Here is a 25,695-nt window from a genome sequence, read left to right on the forward strand (position 1 = left end):
GTCAGGAAACAACAGGTGCTGGAGAGGATGTGGAGAAATAGGAACACTTTTACACTGTTGGTGGGACTGTAAACTAGTTCAACCATTGTGGAAGTCAGTGTGGTGATTCCTCAGGGATCTAGAACTAGAAATACCATTTGACCCAGCCATCCCATTACTGGGTATATACCCAAATGACTATAAATCATGCTGCTATAAAGACACATGCACACGTATGTTTATTGCGGCATTATTCACAATAGCAAAGACTTGGAACCAACCCAAATGTCCAACAACGATAGACTGGATTAAGAAAATGTGGCACATATACACCATGGAATACTATGCAGCCATAAAAAATGATGAGTTCATATCCTTTGTAGGGACATGGATGAAATTGGAAACCATCATTCTCAGTAAACTATCGCAAGAACAAAAAACCAAACACCGCATATTCTCACTCATAGGTGGGAATTGAACAATGAGATCACATGGACACAGGAAGGGGAATATCATACTCTGGGGACTGTGGTGGGGAGGGGGGAGGGGGGAGGGATAGCATTGGGAGATATACCTAATGCTAGATGACGAGTTAGTGGGTGCAGTGCACCAGCATGGCACATGTATACATATGTAACTAACCTGCATAATGTGCACATGTACCCTAAAACTTAAAGTATAATTAAAAAAAAAAAAAAAAAAAAGAAAACTGCTACTGAAACGATGAAGTAGAATTTTAGTTTTTTGGTTAACTGTTCATTTTTTACAAGGTTGAACTTTATTCTAAAAAAACTAATCGTATTAAAAATGTTGGGGGTCCAGAAACAGTAGCTTATGCCTGTAATCCCAGCACTTTGGGAGGCTAAGATATGAGGGTTGCTTTAGGCCAGGAGTTCAAGACCAGCCTTGGCAACATAAAGAAACCTTGTCTCTACAAAAATAATAATAATAATAATAATAAAAATTTTTTGGAACATAAGAAAAAGAAAAAAATCACATGCATGCAATCACTGTTAGCATTTTAATGTATTTCCTTCTAGATTTTCTTTTCTGGGCATATTTAAACATGATGATTATTTAGTGTATACTTAATTTCATGTTTTCCGTTAATATAAGCATTTCTAATGGATGCAGAATGTTCTTGCAAATGAATATGCTATAATTTATTGAATCTTCCTGTGGTTGTTGGGCATTTAGGATGATTCCAATTATTTGCTATTATACATAACAATGTTGTATGATATATAAACATCTTATGACATACAGCTTTTTCGATAGATTATACCCTTAATATGGAACTTCAGAAATAGAATTAGAGAGTCATGGATTTTACCACTAAAATTGCCACAGAGTCAGCCCAGTTCAATATATCTTCTGCTAAAGCAAGCACGACAACATTAAATATTAACATTAAAAACATGTGCCAGTTTCCTCATTGCAAATGACACTTGTTTGAGTTCTTGTTTCTTTTAGGGCTGAGTTCACTCTTTCTACCTTAACCATTTTAGCTTTTTAAATTGCTTATCATTCCCTGAACACAACAGCCTAGTCCATAGATCTTGTTTACAGTTCTCTCTTGCTAAAATTGGAACCCTTTGTGGATGAGGTTTGTGTTCTACTCATCTACATATTTTCAGGATCTTGTGTGGTACTTGGCACAGAGTGGGTGCTTAATAAGTATTTAACAAATGAATGAATAAATGAATGAGTAAATAAAGTTGAACATTCCCCCCATGTTTGTTTAGTAACTGTGATTTCTTTATTTATTTTATTTTATTTTTTTCAAGACAGAGTCTCACTCTGTCGCCCAGGCCAGGCTGGAGTGCAGCAGCGCAATCTCGGCTCACTGCAACCTCTGCCTCCTGGATTCAAGTGATTCTCTTGTGTCAGCCTCCTGAGTAGCTGGGATTACAGGTGTGCACCACCACTCCTGGCTAATTTTTGTATTTTTAGCAGAGACAGGGTTTCACCGTGTTGGCCAGGCTGGTCTCAAACACCTGACCTCAGGTGATCCGTGCGCCTCAGCCTCCCAAAGCGCTGGGATTACAGGCATGAGCCACCACGCTGGGCAGTAACTGTGATTTCTGGATGCATCATTTGGTTTATGTCCTTTGTCCATCTACTTGTTGGTATCAGATTTTTATTAGTTTTTATTAGTGTTTGAATATAAGAGGATATTTACACTTCACTTGTCACATTTGGGTTAATAATTCTTTCTAGTCTATGGTTTGCTTATTATTTTCTGTGGGTCTGATATTAAAGGGGAAAAATAAAGGGCAGAAGTTAGGCTAATAAAAGTGTCATCTAGTGCATTTTCTCTACCTCAGAAGGTGGGGAACAATGAAAGTGCTCGTGCAGAGAGAAATGAGTTCTGTGAAAATTAGACAATTTGGTTACTCTATTTAAACAGACCACATGGGGTTGTTCATGTGAAAACAAATGTGTTGACCACATTTCAGGCCCTCTGAAGCTGAAAATGTCAACCAACCCCTGTGTGCAGAGAAAAAGAAATTCCACTCATCCGTACAGAGAGGTTGGTTTCAATTAAAAACCACACCGAGTGTGGCTGAGTAATTTCTTAATGTATTCCATTTGTAAATGAGAAGTGAAAAACACTCATTAGTAATTCTTGAATCCTTGGTGAATCAGCAATGTCCGCAGAAAACAAACATATACCACTCTGCTTACATTGAAAGGAGAACAAAGACACACCTTTTTTTCCTTTATCTTTCAGAAATGCTTTTCATGTTTTAAAAAAATATATAAAAAATGGTATCATCACGTTGTCCCTCTGGGTCTGTTGTTGCATTTGCAAACTTTAATACTTTTCTGGTTAATATTTTATAAAGTGGATGCACTCATAAAATACAAGTTGTCAGGAGCCTTCGGGATAATATCAGCCCCCTCTGGTCACCTAGGGTGAAAGCTGAAGCCACATGGCTGGAAATAAAGAAGTTCCATTTCCCAAAATTTGGGGACTTATTCTCTGGCAGGAGATTCACAGGCAAAAAGCCAAAACCAAAGCCCCCAAACAACCATTTTCCCTGCTGGAAAAAAGCTTCTTGAGGCTAGGGATTCATAATGGACACATCAATGTGCCCCCAGAACAGGTCCAGCACCGAGGAGGTGGTTCTGAACACACGTTCGAAAGAATAAACCACTGGGGCAGCCCGGTCATGAACTGTGAGCTGGATATTTCCCATGTGTGCCCCTAGATCCACTCTCCACCCTCAACCTGCTGCTCTCTGCCCTAGGCTGACCCCATAGGCCACTTCAATGGGATACCTTGACCTCTGGCTTATCAGGTAACTTCAGCCTATGAGGCGCCCCAGAGGAGTTTGGAGGGAAGAAGCAGATGAGGCTGGGGTGTTTATTCTTTTGACTTCTCCCCTGTGGAATGGCCTCCAGTGGGGCTTTCTGGAGGTCACAGCTCCACACCTCCTGCCAAGTAGACCCTCTCCTAGTGATCCTCCCTTACCTGGTTCTTGTAACACTCTGACCTTCATCCTAGGAGTACTGTGCTATCCCATACTCTGCCTACACCTTCATAAATGTCCCTTTATTATGCTGTCCTTGAATTGCCCTAATTTCAATGTGCCATCTATTTTTTTTCTGGAACATGACCAATACAGACATTGATAGACATATTCATGTTGGTTTAATGGCTGCGTCCTAAAATTCAACCTGCAATCTGCTCAACAAGCTGTGTACCCCAGAGGTTGAGGTGCCTTTTCCTAATGCTTACCCAGGAGAGATTAGGCTGGTGCCCTTGGGCTGAATGTATGTATATGAGCCTCAACTTTAAACTAAGTTGAAAAGAACTAAGTTAAAAAAAAATTCTGAGGGGCCAGGTGCGGTGGCTCGTTCCTGTAATCCCAGCACTTTGGGAGGCCAAGTTGGGCAGATCGTGAGGTCAGGAGTTTGAGACCAGCCTGGCCAGCATGGTGAAACCCGTCTCTACTAAAAATACAAAAATTAGCTGGGTGTGCTGGTGGGTGCCTGTAATCCCAGGCACTTGGGAGGCTGAGGCAGGAGAATCTCTTGAATCCGGGAGGTGGAGGTTGCAGTGAGCTGAGACTGCGCCATTGCACTACAGGCTGGGTGACAGAGTGAGACTCCACCTCAAAAAAAAAAAAAAAAAAAGGAAAAAAAATATCTGAGAGATTCATTTTCTCTTCTTTGCCCCTTCTGTGAGTTGTGGCTTTTGCTTGCAGCCTGAGCAAGTCATCTCTATCCAAGCTGCAGCCACAGAAGCAGAAACAAAGGGGACTCCAATTGGTCTCCAAGGACTGACTACTTTGGCTGATCCTACAGAAGCAGAAAGACCACAAACCAAAGACAACAGTCCCTCTGGTCATTTGGTGATTTGTGGCTGTTTTTACCTGTTCTTTTGGTTGTGTTTTCATGCAGATCTGCCCTCTTCAACTCACTGGAGTGTTGTGTGATACAGGACCAGCTGCAAGTCTGCAGAACCTGTTTTCATTTCTGTCTTTAGCATAGATGATAGAAATGACTCTAAAGGACAAAGTATACCTCAATGCAATAAAACCATCTGCCCTATCTAATTTCCCCTCCCTTCAGGGATGTGAGACCCAGTCTTGTGGGGTGTGTTTAGAGTCTCAGCTTCTTTATTGTTCAAATTTCCTTGCCAACCATTGCTGGTGATTTTAACTGACTTCACAACTTCTGCCTCAGTACTCGGAATGCTCTCCAGTAAAGATACAGCGAATTGCACATGGAAGAGCAATGTGTCACTCCGTTCAATGTTTCTGTCTTCAATGACTGAGGGTGTGTTGCATATGGTGAGTAAAGAAGACATTCATCTTTCCTCATCCACGTAAAGGAATTGGCAGTTAACTGGGTTACTAGACCAGGCTAAGGCCTCTAAATCTGACTTGATTGTTCAGTTCACATATTGCTTCCCATTTTTCTCTTCCCTGTGCATTCAGAAACTCATCTAATCCTGACTATTAAGCTCTTTGTACAGCGTGAGCTTTCCCCTATAATGCTAAACTCAAGCTGATTTTAGATGAGAATCCAACAGATCCTTTCAAGCAGCACTCAATTCAGTGAAATCTCCATCTGCAGACAGTCCTTGCTGCTGAAAGAGACTGGCTAGATTTGAGCAGCAATAATTAATTTCAAACGAATTTCCCATCTCCAGGTGTTTGCATCTCACTAATTATTTTCAAGGTAAATTGATTTTGCTTGGCAGTATCTTCCACTTCCACCTTGCAATAAGCAATTTAACATGAAATTGCTGACCTATAATTGTTCTACCCAACCATGAATTCCTAATCCTTCTGCAATTTATAGTTATGTAGTCTTTGAGCTGCAACTGAGTTTCCCACCAGTGTAATAATCACTTCCTTTATTTTTACCTATAACAAGCAGCTGGATTAGTGTAGTGCATGGGAGAGCTTCAGCTAGTCACTGAAAATTACAGAATATCAATAGCTATTGATGTGGGTGGCAACATATTACAAAATGGAACTGTAGATCATTTGGGGAAAATATTTTGATGAAATTCACCCCTCTGGGTGATGTGCTGAATCTTAAACCAGAAAGAAAGAACATCAAACCAAACAAAAAAGGTTATTTTTTTTCGTTTGAATGGACAGATAGCAACATCTTTAAATGCTAAATAAAGTAGCCCTGAGCTTCTGAGGGTGCCCCTCAGGGACTATTGTCTGAACTGTCAATCAAGTCTCTTGGATTTCTGCCCTCAATGCTTCTTTCCTTTTCCAGCTTTCCTTCAAATGTTCAGCAGTGATAAATAGAGAGTTGTTTGTCTTTTATTTCAAATGCCTTCCTTATAATATCAGAGCTATGTTAGCATCATTTACAAATCAATCTGGCAGGATGGCTTAATGTCATCACAATTTTATGGCAGCCAGTGATATCCAGACTATCTCTAGAGTCTTGATTTATTTCTGTTTGGCTCTAAATTAGGTTATTTCTCCTCCAAAGGTTACCAAGTGCTTTAGAAACTGATGCCCTGATGCCCCTTACTCCCACGCGTGAGAGAAATGCCTCCAGGGTCAGGATGAAGAGCTCACCACCCAGCAGGAGAGAAGATGAGCAAGTTAAGCAGTGCCCAGCCTTTAAGAAGTGTCTCCCACAGTGAGGTTGGAGTTCTGAGGAAGGAGAGGGGAGAGCTGACTTTGGCTAGACTCCAGCAGTTCTCAACCAGAGGCAATTTTGTCCTCCAGGGGACATTTGCCAATGTCTGGAGACATTTTTGGTTCGCACAACTTCAGGGAGGGAGTGCTAGGCACAAAATGAGGGAGGCCACACACTGGGGATGGCGGACAGATGTTTAATTTCCTCCCTCGCCAGCTCTTCCTCATCTCCATATGGGCAAATGTTCCCATCATCCAAGGTCTGGGTCATGCACATCCTCTCCACACCCTCCTCTTCCATTGCCAACCTCCCATCCTGTCTGTGTAGCCCAGTGTTTCTCAGCTGGGCACCACTGACATTTTGGGCTGGCTAAGTCTCGGTTGTAGGTGCTGGGGGGGGGATCCTCTGCATCGCAGGATGTTTACAGCTCTCCTGACCTCTGTAAGCCACTCCTCATTTTGAACCCCACTTTCCTCATCTGTTAAGTGAGTTCATCATTCAGACAGCAAATATCTATTGAAACTCTACTTTGTCCTAGGAGCTGTCTTAGGCATTGGGGACACCAGAGTGAACAAGAAAATGTCTCCACTTATAGTGAGTTTACACTCTGCTGGGGGTTACAAATAATAAACACACAAGGAAATGAAAAATTAATATCTTATTAGATGGAGAAAAGAGCTATGAACAACAATAAAGCAAGTTTCAGATGGAGAGTCTCAGAACCTACTCTTTTAGCCAGGAACACCAGGGAGGGCCATTCTGAGAAGGTGACATTTTAGTACTCCGAAATGGAACAAGCCATGGAACAGCTTTCTTCAGTTCCAAAGTTCCTTTTTTCTGCCTCTGTTCACATAATTGCTCAGCTTGCACTTACCGCCTTCTTTGTCACTTGTTTTGCCTGACTTCGGCCTCCCCACAAGGGGCCCAGCTTTGATTCTCTGCTCTTTCTTGACCTCTGGTCCCTTGAATTCTTTGGCTGGAGCACCTTCCCAATAGGCATTCCCAGTCTTCACTGTGATCTCCATCTAGCTGCTAGCCCTGAGTCCACAGGCCCTGTTTGCAATTATGGGGCAGCCAATGTATTTTTTGGACCCACTGATTAATAGACTGTTAGTGATGAGAACTGTGTATAGTTTGTACACACACACACACACACACACACACACACATTTTTTCTTGATGCTGTAACGTATGAATGGCAAATACTAGGAATAGTTGCCATCAGTCAATTCTCTTTCTCATAACTATGTCAGATCAGATACTCATAATTGATGATCATGACTGTCCTACCATCCAATAGTAATTGCCATGGAAGATGAAACCCTGGCTCAAAGGTGCCATGTATTGCCTTAAAAAGTAGCTTGAAATAGATATATGCTGCCAGAGCAGTTTACCAGGAATGGAGAAACTTTCCATCTGCAGTCAGAGGGCCAGGCCTCAGCTTCTCTGCCGTAAGAAAATTGGAAATTTCTCTCCTACCACATATAGTTTTAATTACCAAGTTAATTACTAAGAAATTTGCACACCATTCTGTAGTAAAAACAGGAAGTCATCGTAGTTTACCGATGGCTAAGTAACATGAGTAGAGCTGTTTTTCGGGAAGATCGATCTTGCAACCACATGTAGGATGAATGGCTGGGGTGTGGCGAAGAGAACACCTTAGATAAGGTGTGCAGACTTGGAGAGGGCTCCAGGGTAGGAGGTCCCAGACTGCCTCTCTCTGGTCTTGGGCCAGGCAAGCTGTGGGACTGAGCAAAAGTTTTTATATTCCAAAGGACTCTGAATTTGGCTGTCTTTGCACAAGTCCAAGGCCCACAACATTGGAAGAAGAAGCAGGGCTTCCTTGGAGACCAAATTGATCACCACACAGCATATGCAGCAGTCTGAATGGAAATGTGCCTGCTACCAGGAATTAATTACCATCTAATTTGCATAACCTGTTGATTAATTGTGCTCATGGCCAAAAGTCCAAGCCAAAGCTCCTCAACTGAGAGCTGATGATGCTTTTCCACTTGCTTTGGGAAAACACAAGTCCAAGGTTAGAAGTCCTTTACTAAGCCCAGACCACCCAAGTCAGTGCAACAAGGGAAGAGGTCAGGATATTTCTCACCCTCCATCCTCCATCTCCCACCCCAGGCTTCCACTCTGAGAAGATGTCCAGAATGTGGCCAACCATTGGAGTGCAAACTGTTATTTATTTATGAGGCTGACAGGACATTTCAACTAAACACCAATTTACCAAGTATTTTGGTATAAAAAGGAAATATATTTACTATAGATAATTAAAGATTCTAAAATCCAATAGCACTCCATGGAGTACACTAATTATAATCAAACCAATTTGTAATGAAGGAAAGGGAAATGAATAAGCACAAATCTGTCACATATTGGAGCCTCAGGAGTAACTTCATTGCTATTAACTGACAGACAACACTTGAAGCCAAACGTAGCAGATGTCTGCCTAGAGAAATAAGGGACTTGGAGATGCTGTGTTGGCAAGCTGGTGTCTTATCCCTCTGCTAAATTAGATTTGGGCCTTCTCCTAAAGACCTAAGGTCCTGGTCTGACTTCAGAAAAGATGACTATCAGCAAGCTGGCCCCTGGTCTACAGAGGAGTGTAACTGTCACCTGATCTCAGATTAGTGACTATAATTTCCTCCTGTTTTCACAAGAAAGGCTTCAGTTTTAATGGGGTGAAATTCGGAAATGCCTGGGTATTTACTGGACACTAAGCTCTATGGAAAATGAAGCCACTTGGAGTACCATGATGGCCCAGGCTGGATTCACTGTGGGCCACATCCAAGCAGTTGGTCTGAACTGGAAAGAAGTTTAAAGATTTTCCTGGGGAAAGTGGCTCAGCCTAGATAACATGAGTGGTTGATGGAGGCAGATACGAGTTTTCCCAGAACCAACTGGTCTTCCGAGGTTGGGTTACAGCATGCAGAACCCAACAATGCCGGTACATTCTCCCAGAACCAGTGTTGGACCAGGTACTAATGATTTAAGTCTCAACGGAGGCTTGAAAACGATGGGGCAAGATTGAGTTTTGTTGTAGGAGAGAGTGAAACCCAGAATGTGGGAATGTTGTGGGGTGACAGAGTTAATTTTACAGCTAAGATCACGCTTGTGCCATGCTTGAACATCCTGAGATGTCACCCTCTCCATTCATTTCAGAATTACTCTGCATTGTATTACCAGCCAATGCTTCCTGCTCCTTCTCATTTATTCATGAATAAATTTCACCACAGGAGATTCCAAGGACAGTATTTATTAGAAAAATTTTTATTATCAGAAGCTGATATAATAGTCACAGGGATGAGACTTAGACATGGATTCCCTGACCATGGCCCAGTGATGGGGCCTCCTTCTCTCTTTCCCACCCTGCTGTAACAGAGACAACTACTTTACCAGGACCTATGTGTTGCTGTTGGCAATGACTACATTAATAGACTGTTAGTGATGAGGAGAACACAGTATGGTTTGTGATTATGTACACACACACACACGCACACTTTTTTTTCTTGATTCTATAATGTATGAATGGCAAATACTAGGAACAGTTGCCATCAATCAATTCCCTTTCTCAAAACTGTGTCAGATCAGATATTCATAATTAATGATCATGACTGTCCTACCATCCAATAGTAATTGCCATGGAAGATGAAACCCTGGCTCAAAGGTGCCATGTATTGCCTTAAGAAGTAGCTTGAAATAGATATATGCTGCTAGAGCAGTTTACCAGGAATGGAGAAATCTCCCAACTGCAGTCAGAGGGCCAGGCCTCAGCTTCACTGCCATAAGAAAATTGGAAAATTTTCCCCTATTACACATAGTTTTAAGTAAGTTAATTACTAAGAAATTAGCCCATCATTCTGTAGTAAAAACAGAAAGTCATCATCGTTTTTTGATGGGTAAGGTTATTAGAGCTGTTTTTCAGTAAGATTGATCTTGCAACTACATGGAGGATGAATGGCTGAGGTGCGGCAGAGAGAACACCTTACATAAGGTGTGCCGACTTGGAGAGGGCTCCAGGGTAGGAGGTCCGAGACTGCCTCTCTCTGGTCTTGGACCAGGCAAGCTGTGGGACTGAGCAAAAGTTTTTATATTCCAAAGGACTCTGAATTTGGCTGTCTTTGCACAAGTCCAAGGCCCATAACATTGTGAGCTCCCCTTATCCTACACACATGGCCCACCTGTATGGGGCTTACACCTGCGCTGAGACCACACCCCTGCCTTCCCTCCACAGCTGCAGCACCAGCCAACCAGAGCAGAAGGGTCTAGGAGACCACAGCTACCCCTTTGTGCCTGGCTGATTTTAGTGAAAGATGCTTTGTGTGTTCATTGAGGCATCACTGTGTCATCTCTGCACAAAGAGGTTTCCTATGTCAGATGAACTCTTTCTTTGATGCCTTCCCCTCCCCTTTCTGACAATGCATTGACTGAGGCAAGCCATTTGAAACCTCCTCCAGGGAGACAGTGTGCCTTGGAGCCTGTGACCCAGTTATGGCTGGGGGCTGGGGACCCAGACCCTTGGAAGCCAGGCCACAGTGAGACCTCAGGATGGTCCCACAGCACCTCTAGGGTTCCCCTTGTACTCATCAGGCTCCTTGCTTAGACATGACTTTTGACTGCAAAATGGAGCTGGCCTATCGGCAGAGAGAGTTTGAAGCTTCTCATGGTGTTTACATTAGTTTGTCTAAACAGACCCAGAAAGAAAATTGCTTCTGTGCTTAACAAATGAGAAAAAGAAAGACAACAAAGGAGAGTTGATTCCCAAAGAATGTAAGACAGAGTCCCAGCAATGGAGCCTGAGCTTCAGCTGTTAGGAAAGCTAGCTCCATTCCTTATCACAAGAGGGTGGAGACAGCCCAGAGCCTGACTCCCCAAGACCTTTCTCTTCTCCTGTCTCCAAAATGGTCTGAGCTGACGAGGGAGAGTACGTAAAATGGTGTTCTGGCAGACAAGTTCTCTTAACTGTAAGGGGCATGTTTAGAAAATGGAAAAGAGACAATGGCAGACTCAATAGGACCCCTGCCCAGAGCCACAGTGGCACCAGCCCAAGGCTGTGTCCAGTCAACACCCCAGAAAGTTCTGTCAGACCTCTGGTGGAGAAACAAAGTGTCATGCCACACAAAAGGTGTCACTCTCTCAGGAGGCTGGAAAAATGAACGTGCAGATTTCTCGGGGGAGGCTGTGGTGTTGTTGAACTCATGCACACGGCAGAGCACAGCTGCCCAGAGAGGCTTATTCTGTGGAATTTGAGTTGAGGTGGATGCCGACTGGATAGCTCATGGCCCTCTACAGAGCTTGTGGCTGCACTCAGCCACCTCCTTCCTGGACTAACTCTCTTGCTATTGCTGCTTAGCAAATGAATCTTGGCTACAAGTGCATGTTGAGCTGGAGCCATGTTGAGTCTGCAAGGGCACTCGGGCTGCAAATTCACATTCTCTCCTACAGGCTCCTGCTCCCGCCCACTCTCCTTCCATTCCTGCTTCCCGTTCCCTCTTCCCCTTGTCTTCTGTCTTCACCTTAACAGTATTCTACTCCCCTCCCCCATTTCCCCTCCTCTTCTGAATTGACCACTTCCCTCTTTCTAGAACTTAACAAGTATTTTGGAAAGCATTTTTTTTTGTATGTGCATGCCAAGAATAAGGAGGACCGGGACCCAGGAGCAGCTCTGTCATTTAGCCAGCTGAATCACCTTGGACAAGCTACCTGGACCCCAGTCTGCCCCATGGTCTATATGTTTACTTAAGCTTTTGAATGAGTAATAATATGGCACCAACAGTTAGAAGTTTTTTGGTTTTGTTTTGTTTTTTTTTTTTGACAGTGTTTCTTTCTGTAGCCCAGGCTGGAGTGCAGTGGTGTGATCTTGGCTCAGTGCAACCTCAGCCTCCTGAGTTCAAGCAATTCTCCTTCCTCAGCCTCATGGGTAGCTGGGACTACAGGCACACACCACCATGCCTGGCTAATTTTTTGTATTTTTAGTAGAGACGGGGTTTCACCATGTTAACCAGGATGGTGTGGATCTCCTGACCTCGTGATCTGCCCGCCTCAGCCTCCCAAAGTGCTGGGATTACAGGCGTGAGCCACCGTGCCCAGCCTAGTTAAAAGTTTTATGGTGAAAATTCTGCCTCTCATCCCCAGCCATGCAGTTCCTCTCTCTATAGGCAAACAAGATAAAAGTCCTACCTGTTGTAAGCAAACACACACACACACACACACACACACACACACACACACACACACTCTTGACCTTTTTCTCCATTTTCACACAAATAGTAGCATACCATAGGCACAGCTTAGCACCTTGTGTTCTTCATCTAAGGTATCTCAGAGATCTTTCCATATCAGCACATGGAGAGCTACTTCAGTCTTCCTTACAGGTGCTTAGCATTCCATTGAACATCAGTCCTCTCCTGATGGTTACTGAAGCTGCTTCCAGTGTTGTACTCTGCTGCCGTGTTGCAGTGAATAACCTTGCTTATACATCACTGTGCCTGTGTGTGAGCAGATCTGTGGCATAAAGTCCACAAAGTAGAATTTCCAGGTCAGACAGAATGAAAGAGACAGCATAGATGAGCACATACTAATTTGATGTGCAACCTCAGAGAAGGTACTTGACATTTCTGGGCCTCATTTTCTTATTTGTAAAGGAGAGGGGTTGCCCTGAACGACCTGCAGTTTCTTTCCACCTTGGAAGTCCCTGGGATTCAGAACCTCCCGCCTGTGAGGAGTTTGGCAAAGATCATTGGTCTGGCCCTTGTGATCTGCCCATGAACACAGTGTACCTGTGTCCAGGCCACCACAGCCAGCTGGGAGCCAAAATTTATTCTGTACACAGCCAACAGAGCAGAACTTGAAGAGCCAAGTCCAAGGGCCAGGCCTGACCTCATTTGTCCTTAAGTGGCATCTCTTCTGTTTTGACCTCTTTAAAGGTAGCTGCTTTTGCAGGCTTTGTGGAAATCAGAGGGAGCATGGAGGTATTTTGCTTCAATTTACAGAACTGAGGACAATGAGTGAGCTAAATATACTTAAGATGAGTGGAGTGAAGCATTAGCCAGAATGCTGGAGGTACGAAGACTTAAGTTAATAGGAAACTTACCAGGAGATTATTCAACAATGCAATCAACCAACCATGCAGGTTTTGTTTGTGCGTTGACTAAAAACAAGCCTGCTTGATGGTTTTGCCCTCTATGAATGTTGAGATTATGTGCTAGTAGGCTAAGTTTTAAGATAACCAGAGCCAACATAAGGACTTTCTGCATGCACTCTGATGCTCACTGTTATCATTGATCAGATTTGGGAATCATAGAATGTTTGGCTTGAAAGAGGCTGTAGGGATCACTAAAGCAAGCGTCTTGCTTGTGTACAGATGAGGAGATGGAAACCAGAAGTGGGGAAGTGCACCAGGGCTGTCGTAAGTGCAAGGGAAAGGGCCCTGTAAACAGACCGAGCTCCCAGGGTGGGTGGGGTGGCAGGACATGCATTAAGCAGGTGGAAGAAGGCATCTAGAGGACACTGCAACAGGAGTGCACTCCCCAGTGACACAGCTGGTATGCATGAGGGGCCCAGCAGTGCATAGAAGGTGGAATTGTAAGCCTGGGAGCAGGCAGGATTCAGAAATCAGGCAAAAGCTTAAGAAACCTCTAATAAAGGGAGAAGGATTAATGAGGGCTCCAATCTTAGAAGGCCCATGTGTCTCTGGTCAGGTTGCTGAGACTCTGATATGGTTTGGCTGTGTCCCCACCCAAATCTCATCTTGAATTGTTACACTTCTTGTGTGAAGTGATACAATTCAATCACTTGAATTAAAGTGATTGAATTGTATCACTTCTTGTGATAGTGAGTTCTCATGAGATCTGATGGTTTTATAAGGGGGGCTTTTCCCCCTTTGCATGGCACTTCTCCTTCCTGCCACCATGTGCAGAAGGACATGTTTGCTTCCCTTTCTGCCATAATTGTAAGTTTCCTGAGGCCTCCCCAGCCATGCTGAAATGTGAGTCAATTAAATCTCTTTCCTCTGTAAATTACCCAGTCTTGGGTATGACTTTATTAGCAGCATGAGAACAGGCTAATACAGACACAAACACAAACACAAGGGCTGGTAGGGGCAAATATTGGATTCCAGGGCTGAGGCACGCCATGGGTACAGAGCAGAAGTGCAGCTGCCAGAATGGGGACCCAAGCAAGGGTGATCTGATTTTGAGCAGTACCTCCTTGTGTCACCCAGTCTTGGTTCTAGAGACTTGGAAAGTAAGCCTGTAAATGGAAACAGGCCAGCCAGAGAGGGGAAAAGGGAACCAGGAAGCAGGCCAGGCTCCAGTCACCAGGTGGTTCTAATTACCTCCTAAATTCCCCTCAAGTCCTTCCCTCCTCCCTCTACAGCTTCACTGCTGTGCTTGTTCAGGTTCCCAGCTTCAGCTTTACCTCCTCCTGAAAGCCATCTCTCTTTCCCGAAAGAGTTCTGGTTCCTACAGTTCCTATATCCCAGAAGTTCTCAACTCTGGCTGTGTGTCCAAATGGAGAATTTTTTTTTTTTTACTTTAAGTTTTGGGATACATGTGCAGAATGTGCAGGTTTGTTACATAGGTATACGTGTGCCATGGTAGTTTGCTGCACCTATCAATTTTTCATCTAAATTTTAAGTCCCTCATGCATTAGGTGTTTGCCTTAATGCTCTCCTTCCCCTTGCCCCCCCAAGCCCCTGACAGGCCCCACTATGTGTTGTTCTCCTCCCTGTGTCCATGTGTTCTCATTGTTCAACTCCCACTTATGAGTGAGAACATGTGGTGTTTGGTTTTCTGTTCCTGTGTTAGTTTGCTGAGAATGATGGCTTCCAGCTTCATCCTTGTCCCTGCAAAGGACATGATCTCATTCTTTTTTATGACTATGTAGTATTCCATGGTGTATATATGCCACATATTCTTTATCCAGTCTATCATTGATGGGCATTTGGGATTTGGGTTGGTTCCAAGTTTTTGCTATTGTAAATAGTGCTGCAATAAACATATGTGTGCATGTGTCTTTATAGCAGAATGATTCATAATTCTTTGGGTATATACTCAGTAATGGGATTGCTGGGTCAAATGGTATTTCTGGTTCTAGATCCTTGAGAAATCACCCCACTGTCTTCCACAATGGTTGAACTAATTTACACTCCCACCAGCAGTGTAAAAGTGTCCCTCTTTCTCCACAGCCTCACCGGCATCTGTTGTTTCCTGACTTTTTAATAATCACCACTCTGACTGACGTGAGATGGTATCTCATTGTGGTTTTGATTTGCATTGCTCTAATGACCAGTGATGATGAGCTTTTTTTCATATGTTTGTTGGCTGCATAAATGTCTTCTTTTGAGAAGTGTCTGTTCATATCCTTTGCCCATTCTTTGATGGGGTTGTTTGTTTCTAGTAAATTTGTTTAAGTTCTTTGTAGATTCTGGATATTAGATCTTTGTCAGATGGGTAGATTGCAAAGTTTTTCTCCTATTCTGTAGGTTGCCTGTTCACTCTGATGATAGTTTCTTTTGCCGTGCAGAAGCTCTTTTGTTTAGTTAGATTTCATTTGTCAATTTTGGCTTTTGTTGCAATTGCTTTTGGTGTTTTAGTCATGAAATCTTTGCCCATGCCTATGTCCTGAATGGTATTGTCTAGATTTTCTTCTAGCGTTTTTATGATTTCAGGCTTTACATTTAAGTCTTTAATACATCTTGAGTTAATTTCTGGATAAAGTGTAAGGAAGGGGTCCAGTTTCAGTTTTCTACATATGACTAGCCAGTTTTCCCAGCAGCATTTATTAAACAGGAAATCCTTTCCCCATTCTTGTTTTTGTCAGGTCTGTCAAAGATCAGATGGTATAGATGTGTGGTGTTGTTTCTGAGGCCTCTGTTCAGTTCCATTGGTCTATATATCTGTTTTGGTACCAGTACCATGCTGTTTTGGTTACTGTAGCCTTGTAGTATAATTTGAAGTCAGGTAACATGATGCCTCCAGCTTTGTTCTTTTTGCTTAGGATGGTCTTGGCTATATGAGCTCTTTTTTTGTTCCATATGAAATTTAAAGTAGTTTTTTTTTTAATTCTGTGAAGAAAGGCAATGGTAGCTTGATGGGATTCCCAATGGTGGGAATAGCATTGAATCTATAAATTACTTTGGGCAATATGGCCATTTTCATTGATTCTTCCTATCTAGGAGCATGGAATGTTTTTCCATTCGTTTGTGTCCTCTCTTATTTCCTTGAGCAGTGCTTTGTAGTTCTCCTTGAAGAGGTCCTTCACATCTTTTGTAAGTTGTATTCTTAGATATTTTATTCTCTTTGTAGCAATTGTGAATGGGAGTTCATTCATGATTTAGTTATCTGCTTGTCTACTGTTGGTGTATAGGAATTCTTATAATTTTTACACATTGATTTTGTATCTTGAGACTTTGCTGAAGTTGCTTATCAGCTTAAAGAGTTTTTGGGCTGAGACGATGGGGTTTTCTAAATATACAATCATGTAATCTGCAAACAGAGATGATTTGACTTCCTCTCTTCCTATTTCAATATGCACTGTTTCTTTCTATTGCCTGATTGCCCTGGCCGGAACTTCCAATACTATGTTGAATAGGAGTGGTGAGAGATAGCACTCTTGTCTTGCACTGGTTTTCAAAGGGAATACTTCCAGTTTTTGCCCATCCAGTATAATATTGGCTATGGGTTTGTCATAAATATCTCTTATTATTTTGAGATACGTTCCATCAATACCTAGTTTACTGAGAGTTTTTAGCATGAAGGGATGTTGAATTTTATCGAAGGCCTTTTCTGCATCTATTGAGATAATCATGTGGTTTTTGTCATTGGTTCTGTTTATGTGATGGATTACATTTATTAATTTGCATATGTTGAAACAGCCCTGCATCCCAGGGATGAAGCCAACTTGATCATGGTGGATAAGCTTTTTAATGTACTACTGGATTCGGTTTGCCAGTATTTTATTGAGGATTTTCACATCAATGTTCACCAGGGATATTGGCCTGAAATTTTGTTTTTTTTGTTGTGTCTGTGCCAGGCTTTGGTATCAGGATGATGCTGGCCTCATAAAATGAGTTAGGGAGGAGTCCCTCTTTTTCTATTGTTTGGAATAGTTTCAGAAGGAATGGTACAAACTCCTCTTTGTACCTCTGATAGAATTCGGCTGTGAATCCATCTGGTTCGGGGCTTTTTTTGGTTGTTAGGCTATTAATTAATGCCTCAATTTCAGAACTTGTTATTGGTGTATTCAGGAATTCGACTTCTTCCTGGTTTAGTCTTTGGAGGGTGTATGTATTCAGGAATTTATCCATTTCTTCTATATTTTCTAGTTTATTTGCACAGAGGTGTTTATAGTATTCTCTGATGATAGTTTGTATTTCTGTGGGAAGAGTGATGATATCCCCTTTATCATTTTTTATTGCATTTACTTGATTCTTCTCTCTTTTCTTCTTTATTAGTCTGGCTAGCAGTCTATCTCTTTTGTTAATCATTTCAAAAAACCAGTTCCTGGATTCATTGATTTTTTTGAAGGGTTTTTCGTGTCTCTATCTTCTTCAGTTCTGCTCTGATCTTAGTTATTTCTTGTCTTCTGTTAGCTTTTGAATTTGTTTGCTCTTGCTTCTCTAGTTCTTTTAATTGTGATGTTAGGGTGTAGATTTTAGATCTTTCCCACTTTCTCATGTGGGCATTTAGTGCTGTATATTTCCCTCTTAATGCTGCTTTAGCTGTGTCCCAGAGATTCTGGTACGTTATCTCTGTGTTCTCATTGGCTTCAAAGAACTTCTTGATTTCCTCCTTAATTTCGTTATTTACTTGGGAATCATTCAGGAGCAGGTTGTTCACTTTCCATGTAGTTGTGCAGTTTTGAGGGAGTTTCTTAATCCTGAGTTCTAATTTGATTGTGCTGTGGTCTGAGGGACTATTTGTTATGATTTCCATTCCTTTGCATTTGCTGGGAAGTGTTTTACTTCCAATTATGTGGATAATTTTGGAATAAGTGCTATGTGGCACTGAGAAGAACGTATATTCTGTCGATTTGGGGTGGAGAGTTCTGCAGATCTCTATTAGGTCCACTTGGTCCAGAGCTGAGTTCAAGTCCTGAATATCTTTGTTGATTTTCTGTCTCATTGGTCTTTCTAATATTGACAGTGGGGTGTTAAAGTCTTCCACTATTATTGTGTGGGAGTCTAAGTCTCTTTGTAGGTCTCTAAGAACTTGTTTTATGAATCTGGGTGCTCCTATATTGGGTGCATATATATTTAGGATAGTTAGCTCTTCTCGTTGAATTGATCCCTTTACCACTATGTAATACCCTTGTTTTGTCTTTTTTGATCTTTGTTGGTTTAATGCCTGTTTCATTAGAGACTAGGATTGCAACTTGCTTTTTTCCCCTCTTCATTTACTTGGCAAATATTCCTCCATCCCTTTATTTTGAGCCTATGTATGTCTTTGCATGTGAGATGGGTATCCTGAATACAGCATACGGATGGGTCTTGACTCTTTATCTAATTTGCCAGTCTGTGTCTTTTAATTGGGGCATTTAGCCCATATACATTTAAGGTTTATATTATTATGTGTAAATTTGATCCTGCCATTATGATCCCAGCTGGTTATTTTGCCCATTATTTGGTGCGGCTTCTTCATAATGTCATTGGTCTTTATATTTTGGTGTGCCTTTTGCAGTGGCCAGTACCAGTTTTTCCTTTCCATATTGAGCACTTCCTTTAGTAGCTCTTGTAAGGCAGGCCTGGTGGTGACAAAATCCCTCAGCGTTTGCTTGTCTGTAAAGGACTTTATTTCTCCTTCACTTATGAAGCTTCGTTTGGCTGGATATGAAATTCTGGGTTGAAAATTCTTTTCTTTAAGAATGTTGAATATTGGCCCCCACTGTCTTCTGGCTTGTAGGGTTTCTGCAGAGCAATCCACTGTTATTCTGAAGGGCTTCTCTTTGGAGGTAACCTGACCTTTTTCTCTGGCTGCCTTTAACAGTTTTTCCTTCATTTCAACCTTGGAGACTCTGATGCTTATGTGTCTTGGTGTTGATCTTCTTATGGAGTATCTTAGTAGTGTTCTCTGTATTTCCTGAGTTTGAATGTTGGCCTCTCTTGCTAGGCTGGGGAAGTTATGCTGAATAATATCCTGAGGTGTGTTTTCCAACTTGGTTCCATTCTCCTTGTCACTTTCAGGTATGCCAATCAGTCATAGGTTTGGTCTTTTCACATAGTCCCATACTTCGTGGAGGCTTTGCTCATTCCTTTTCATTCTTTTTTCTCTACTCTCATCTGCATGCCTTATTTCAACAAGATGGTCTTCAATCTCTGATATCCTTTTTTCCACTTGATCAATTTGGCTATTGATACTTGGGTATGCTTCACGGAGTTCTTGTACTATGTTTTTCAGCTCCATCAGGTCATTTATGTTCCTCTCTAAACTGGTTATTCTAGTTAGCCATTTCTGTAACCTTTTATCAAATTTCTTAACTTCCGTGCGTTGGGTTAGAACATGCTCCTTTAGCTAAGAGGAGTTTGTCATTACCTACCTTCTGAAGCCTACTTCTGTCAATTTCTCAATCTAATTCTCCAACCAGTTTTGTGCCCTTGCTGGAGAGGAGTTGCGATCATTTGGAGAAGAAGAGGCATTCTGGCTTTTCAAATTTTCAGAGTTTTGCACTGGTCTTTCCTCATCTTCCTGGATTTATCTACCTTTGATCTTTGAGGCTGATTACCTTTGAATAGGGTTTTTGTGTGCGGGTCTTTTTTGTTGTTTTTGTTGTTGCTTTCTCTTTGTTATTTTTTCTTCTAACAGTCAGGCCCCTCTTCTGCAGGTCTGCTGCAGTTTGCTGGAGGTCCAGACACTGTTCCCCTGGGTATCATCAGTGGAGGCTGCAAAACAGCAATGATTGCTGCCTGCTTCTTTCTCTGAAAGCTTCATCCCAGAGGGGCACCTGCCAGATGCCAGTTGGAGCTCTCCTGTATGAGGTGTCTGTCGACCCCTGTTGGGAGGTCTCTCCCAGTCAGGAGGCACGGAGGCCAGGGACCCACTTGAGGAGGCAGTTTGTCCCTTAGCAGAGCTGGTGTGCTGTGCTGGGAGAATCTCCCTTGTCAGGATCAGCTGCTCACTTGAGAGCCAGCAGGCAGGAAAGATTAAATCTGCTGAAGCAGGGCCCACAGCCGCCCCTTCCACCAGGTGCTCTGTCCCAGGTAGATGAGAGTTTTATCTGTAAGCCCCTGACTGGGGCTGCTGCATTTCCTGTAGAGATGCCCTGCCTGGTGACAGGAATCTAGAGAAGCAGTCTGGCCACAGCCACTTTGCCATGCTGTGGTGAAATCTGCCCAGTCCAAACCTCCCAGTCTCCTTCGCACTGTCGGGGGAAAACTGCCTACTAAAGCCTCAATGATGGTGGATACCCCTCTGCTCACCAAGCTCCATCATCCCAGGTCAACTCCAGACTTCTACGCTGGCAGTGAGAATTTCAAGCCAGTGGTTCTTGGTTTGCTGGGCTTTGTGGGAGTGGGACCTGCTGAGTGAGACCACTTGGCTCCCTAACTTCAGGCCCCTTTCCAGGGGAGTGGATGGTTCTCCTGTCCCATTGGGGTTCCAGGTGCCACTGGGGTATGAAAAATCTCCTGCAGCTAGCTCAGTGCCTGCCTAAACAGTCACCCAGTTTTGTGCTTGAAACTCAGGGCTCTGGTGGTGTAGGCTCACAAAGGAATCTATTGATCTGTGGATTGCGAAGATCTGTGGGAAAAGCGTAGTACCCGGGGTGGGTAGCACTGTCCCTCATGGCTTCCCTTGGCTGGGGGAGGGAGGTCCCCTGCCTCCTTGCACTTCCCAGGTAAAGCCATGCCCCGCCCTGCTTCTGCTTGCTCTCTGTGGGCTGCATCCACTGCCTAACCAGTTCCGTGAGATGAACTGGTACCTCATTTGGAAATACAGAAATCACCTGCCTTCGGCATTGGTCTCGCTGGGAGCTGCAGACCAGAGCTGTTCCCATTCGGCTATCTTGGCCCTTACCCAAATGGAGAATTTTTTAAACTAGTGATGCCAAGGCCCCACTCCAGACTGATTAAATCAGCAGGTCTGTCCTATGCATGCTGATGTATTTGGCTGAGGTCATGATATCTGCATCTTATTTTCCAAAGCATTTTGTGTGTATTTATATTTCTCCATCTATCTATCTAAATGTTACTATGTATATAAATATGTGTATTGTACTGTTATTCCACATTTTCTGTATGTTTGACGTTTTTCAAAATAAAGATTGAGAAAAAATGATGAGTATCTCCAGGATTGGCTGGGTCATCTGTCTTCACAAAGTTTCTGTGTGGTGCTCCTGTCCAGAGCTGGCAAGATTGAGGGCACTTAACGTTTGACACACTGCTTTGACTCTGACTCCCCTAGGAGACTGTCCTATCCTGAGGACAGGGGCCTCGTGTGCCTCAGAACTTTGCATTCCCCTATCCCCCAGCCCTAGAATGTGCCTGGCATATAGTGGGCATTGAATACATATTTGATGAGCCTAACCAAAAGGAAGTTACATTCAGGGCAGATAGGTGAATATGTATTTATTATTCTTTCAATCAATCAATCAATCAATCAATCTTTCGTCACTTATGGAGTGCCTATTGTTTCATGCATGTTTTAGGCACAATGGATCATCTAATGATCTAATGAAGGACAGGGTTTCTCACTCTTGGAAGTATGGAGATTTTGGTCCAGATAATTCTTTGTTGTAGGGGGCTGTCCTGCGCTTTGTAGGATGCTTAGCAGCATTTTTTATCTTTACTCACTAGATGATAGTAGCGACATACCTCCAACCTCACAAGTTGTGTTAATCAAAACTTTCTCCAGACATTACCAAATGTCCTCTGGGAGCAAAATTTTAACCTCCAGTTAAAAAGCACTGATCTGTAAGACAGCCTGCCTTTAAAAAATCTGAACAGTAATGAAGGAAATGGATATATATACACGTGTGTGTGTGTGTGTGTGTGTGCAATGAAAGATAAGATGTGTGAAGGACTGTAATGTATCAGAATGTTATGAAGCATAAGAAGAGAAAAAGTTAATTTCATTTGGGGGCATTTGGGAAGACATTATTGTAAGCACTGGGTTTGGGTTTTAGTAGCTTTGTGGATGGGAAGCTCTTTCAATGTAATTTCCTTTCCTAAGCTTCTGCCAGCTTACATCTACACAGCCTGTGGTCACCCTTGTCGTCTTCTGAACCTTGTTTCTTAGACGAAGAAACTGAATCCAAGCGAGTTTGGATTACTTGAGGTAAGAGGTGGTTTACAACACAGACCTTGGAACCAGACTGCCTGGCTTTGAATCCTAACTCTACCAATTTCCAGTCGTGAGCTTAGGGCTTGTGATTTAACCTCTTAACACCTCAGTGTCCACATACAGAAAATGGAGCTAATAATAGCTTCTATCATCTCATAGAGTTTTAGTGAGAAATTTACATGTGTCAAATGTTTAGAACAGCACCTGGCCTCCATATATACATAAAAAACTATGGAAGTGTTTGCTACTATCACTATTGTTACCAAAGCCATCCAGCAACTTGGTGGCTGAGGTGAAGTGATCAATTGGATCTGCAGTCTCCTGGCCCAGGGTTTTCTCCACTGCAAAGTCTTTTTGCTATTTGAGCAAAAAGAAATGAGTGATGGCTCAACTGGCACCACTGGGAAAGGCAGACCCCATGAGCACCACTCTCTGTTTAAACTTCACCATCCAATAGAAATATCATGCAAGCCCCATGTGTAGATTTTCTAGTAGCCACATAAAAAAAGAAAAATGGATGAAATTAATTTTAGTAATACATTTTATTTTAGCCAATATATGAAAATATTAGTATTTCAATACGTAATCAATAAAAATTATTAATGAGATATTTACATTTTTTTTTCCATACTAAGTCTTGGAATCCAGAGTGTACACATACAGCATATCTCAAGGAACCACTTTTCAAGTGCTCAATAGGCGCATGTGGCTTGTGGCTGTCATATTGGAGAGTACAGATTTTCTAAACACTGCAAGGGCTTTCAAGGTGGCCGGACATTCATATTATTTCTGACTATGCCTAGGGGATGACAAATCAGCGCAAATAGTAAAAGTCTTCTTGAGTTTTTTGCAGGACACTGCATCCCCTTCCCCTTCCCCTTCCCTTTCCCCTTTCCCCTTTCTCCCTTCTCCTCCTTCTTCTTCTTCCTTTTGTGAGAAAGCCAGCCGACTATTGCTTGGGGGCAGGCAACTCACAAGCTCTTTGTGGGGCTGGTCAGCTTCCTCTTCACCATCACAGACGTCTCGCTGCGCAGGATGGCGCTGGCCTTGCTGATGGCAGCCATGGCAGGTCAGGGCGGTACTTGTTCTTGCGGATCATGTATCTGATGCTGCTGAGTTTGGCTCCAGCGTTCTTGTTGATGATGGTCCGCACGTAGGAGATGGCAGGCGTCCGCTGGCCGGATCTCCGCTTCATGACCACCAGGACACCTCTGCCATGGGCTGCCGGCTCCACGCCCACAGTCTTGCAGTGAATCAGCCGGTTGTAGCGGGAAGGAGTTGCGGGCCTTCAAGTTATTGGGCTCGGTGCTGTAGGTGTGTTTATTCCTCTTGATCAGGAAACTGGAGCAGTTTCGCATGATCACCGATTGCAGATGCGCAGACATGGCGGCAGCTCCTCTCACAGCGAACGCGGGAGACGGAAGGAGCTGGATACTCTTCTTGCTTGTTCCTATCCCAACTTCATCAAAATAAGGTGACTATTTTTTTTTTTAAATGGTAGGAGTTCATTCATTAGCCTTTCCAACCTTGATTTAACTTAAGTACAGCTTTCAGTAAATCATGACACAACAGCTCCAGATGCCACCCCTCAAGATGTTCAGAGGCTCATATGTAACCTCTGTGAGCCCGGAGCTCCTGCTTACCCTGCCAGATGAAGCCTTGCCACCTCTTTCCATGGCTAGCCTGGAATCTCCTGCCCTGACTCTTCTGTGGTGACCTCAGATTGCCTCCTAGGACCTCCTGAGTGGGCCAGCATCATCTGCTCCTCTACCACCCCAGGAATGGGGAAGGGGATGGAGGCTGAGAACAATTAGCGACCTGTCTGAGGCCAGGCAGAAATTTGTCACCACTGATGGAACACAAGCTGGCAGGCCCTGGGTGGCCTCTTTAAAATGTTCTGCAGTGCAAGCATTGCACACTCCTGGCATTTTTGTAAGGGCAGTGTCCAGGACAATAGCAAAGAAATTCTTACCTTGCTTACTGTGAGTCACATGCTGTTCTTAGTGCTTTACTTTACTGACAAAATCCTCGCCGCAGCCCACTGAGGCTGCTGGTCTTATTAATCCCACTTTACAGATGAGGAAATTGAGATCTGGAGAAGTAAATGGCCTGCGTAATGTCACACAGATGTAAGAGGCAAAGAGGAGTCAAACCCAGAGTCTGAGTGCCTCGTTGTGCCACAGTGAACCCTTCAGACTTGGGTTGGGCCACCAGCCTTTGCTTCTCAGTGAGAAATGTAGGCTCCAGGAAGATAGGGTTTCTGTGCTTTTGTTCCCTGCTCCGTCCTCACCACCTGGAACCTATTGGTTGACTGGCTGCCACCTCCTTGCTGCTGGTGGTGTCCAATCTTAGCTCTAGACCACAACTCAGGCCGATGGTTGTTCCACTGGGCGCTTGTCATCCTGCATATGATCTGACTTTGACTTCATGCCTTGCCTACTGCTTGCACTTGATTTTTGGCCTCTATGTAAGTGACCAGAGACCTGCCCCAAGGCCAGAGAGGCGTTCAGTTGCTTGAGGCAACTCAGGCTCAAAGCAGATCTGATCTTGGCATAAGCACATTGATTCTTATTTCCCTACCCTCTGAATGATGAGGCTGGATCAGGTGAGGCTGGAGTATCAGTGTTTCCACCCCTTCGCTCCTGGAAGGTTGGGATTGGGGGGTGGAAGAGTGGGGATATGGTACAGGCTGATGGTACAAGGATTTCTGTGTGCAAGAAAATGTGCTCCATGCCAGCCTTTATGGGTGGTTACAGGGAGGAGTGCCTGGCACCAGCTACCCATCCGAAGACATTTACAGTCTAGCCTGGATGTAGCAGGTTCCCAGTTGCCCTCCTCCTCCCACCTCTGGCTCTAGCCCAGGCCAGCCTGACTCCAGGCTCCACGCTGTTTCCACACTGGCTGTTGGTGCAGGTCCACCTGAGGAGAAATCACCTTGGCTCCCTTTCCACTCCCCTAACATCTTGTTTTCTGCATCTGAAGACCTCCTGATCTTTCTTCATCTGAATAACCACAAAGGGCCCCTTGAATGGTGGAGAGTGTCAAAAGGTGCAGCCTCAGGAGGGCCCTGGAGAGCACAGGGGCCCGTGTTGTCTGAGAACCTGCAGTCTGGCTGTTCCACTTCTCCCCCTGTGCAGGCTCAGGCTTCCATCTCAGGATGTGCACAGGCCCCAAGTCTGGGGCCCTCACTCTCTGTATACTGCCTTCAGTGGGAATAAAGGATCCCAGGAGAGGAGGTCTGGAACTTTGTGGGGGGAAGCTGGAGAGCTGGGTTGGGTGGGACACAGGGCCAGCTAAACCCAAG

At 43.6% G+C, this 25,695-nt stretch overlaps 1 long non-coding RNA gene and 1 pseudogene across 3 annotated transcripts in view; one reads left to right on the forward strand and one right to left on the reverse strand.

The window, feature by feature from the left end:
* Nucleotides 1-25,695, forward strand: part of LOC129143652 (uncharacterized) — a 663,501-nt gene that overhangs the window by 183,548 nt on the left and 454,258 nt on the right. The gene's annotated exons all lie outside the window — the stretch shown is intronic.
* LOC129143588 (large ribosomal subunit protein eL28-like) lies at nt 23,363-23,826 on the reverse strand (annotated as a pseudogene).

The sequence above is a fragment of the Pan troglodytes genome, chromosome 2 (assembly GCF_028858775.2).
Source record: "Pan troglodytes isolate AG18354 chromosome 2, NHGRI_mPanTro3-v2.0_pri, whole genome shotgun sequence".
Lineage (NCBI taxonomy): Eukaryota > Metazoa > Chordata > Mammalia > Primates > Hominidae > Pan > Pan troglodytes.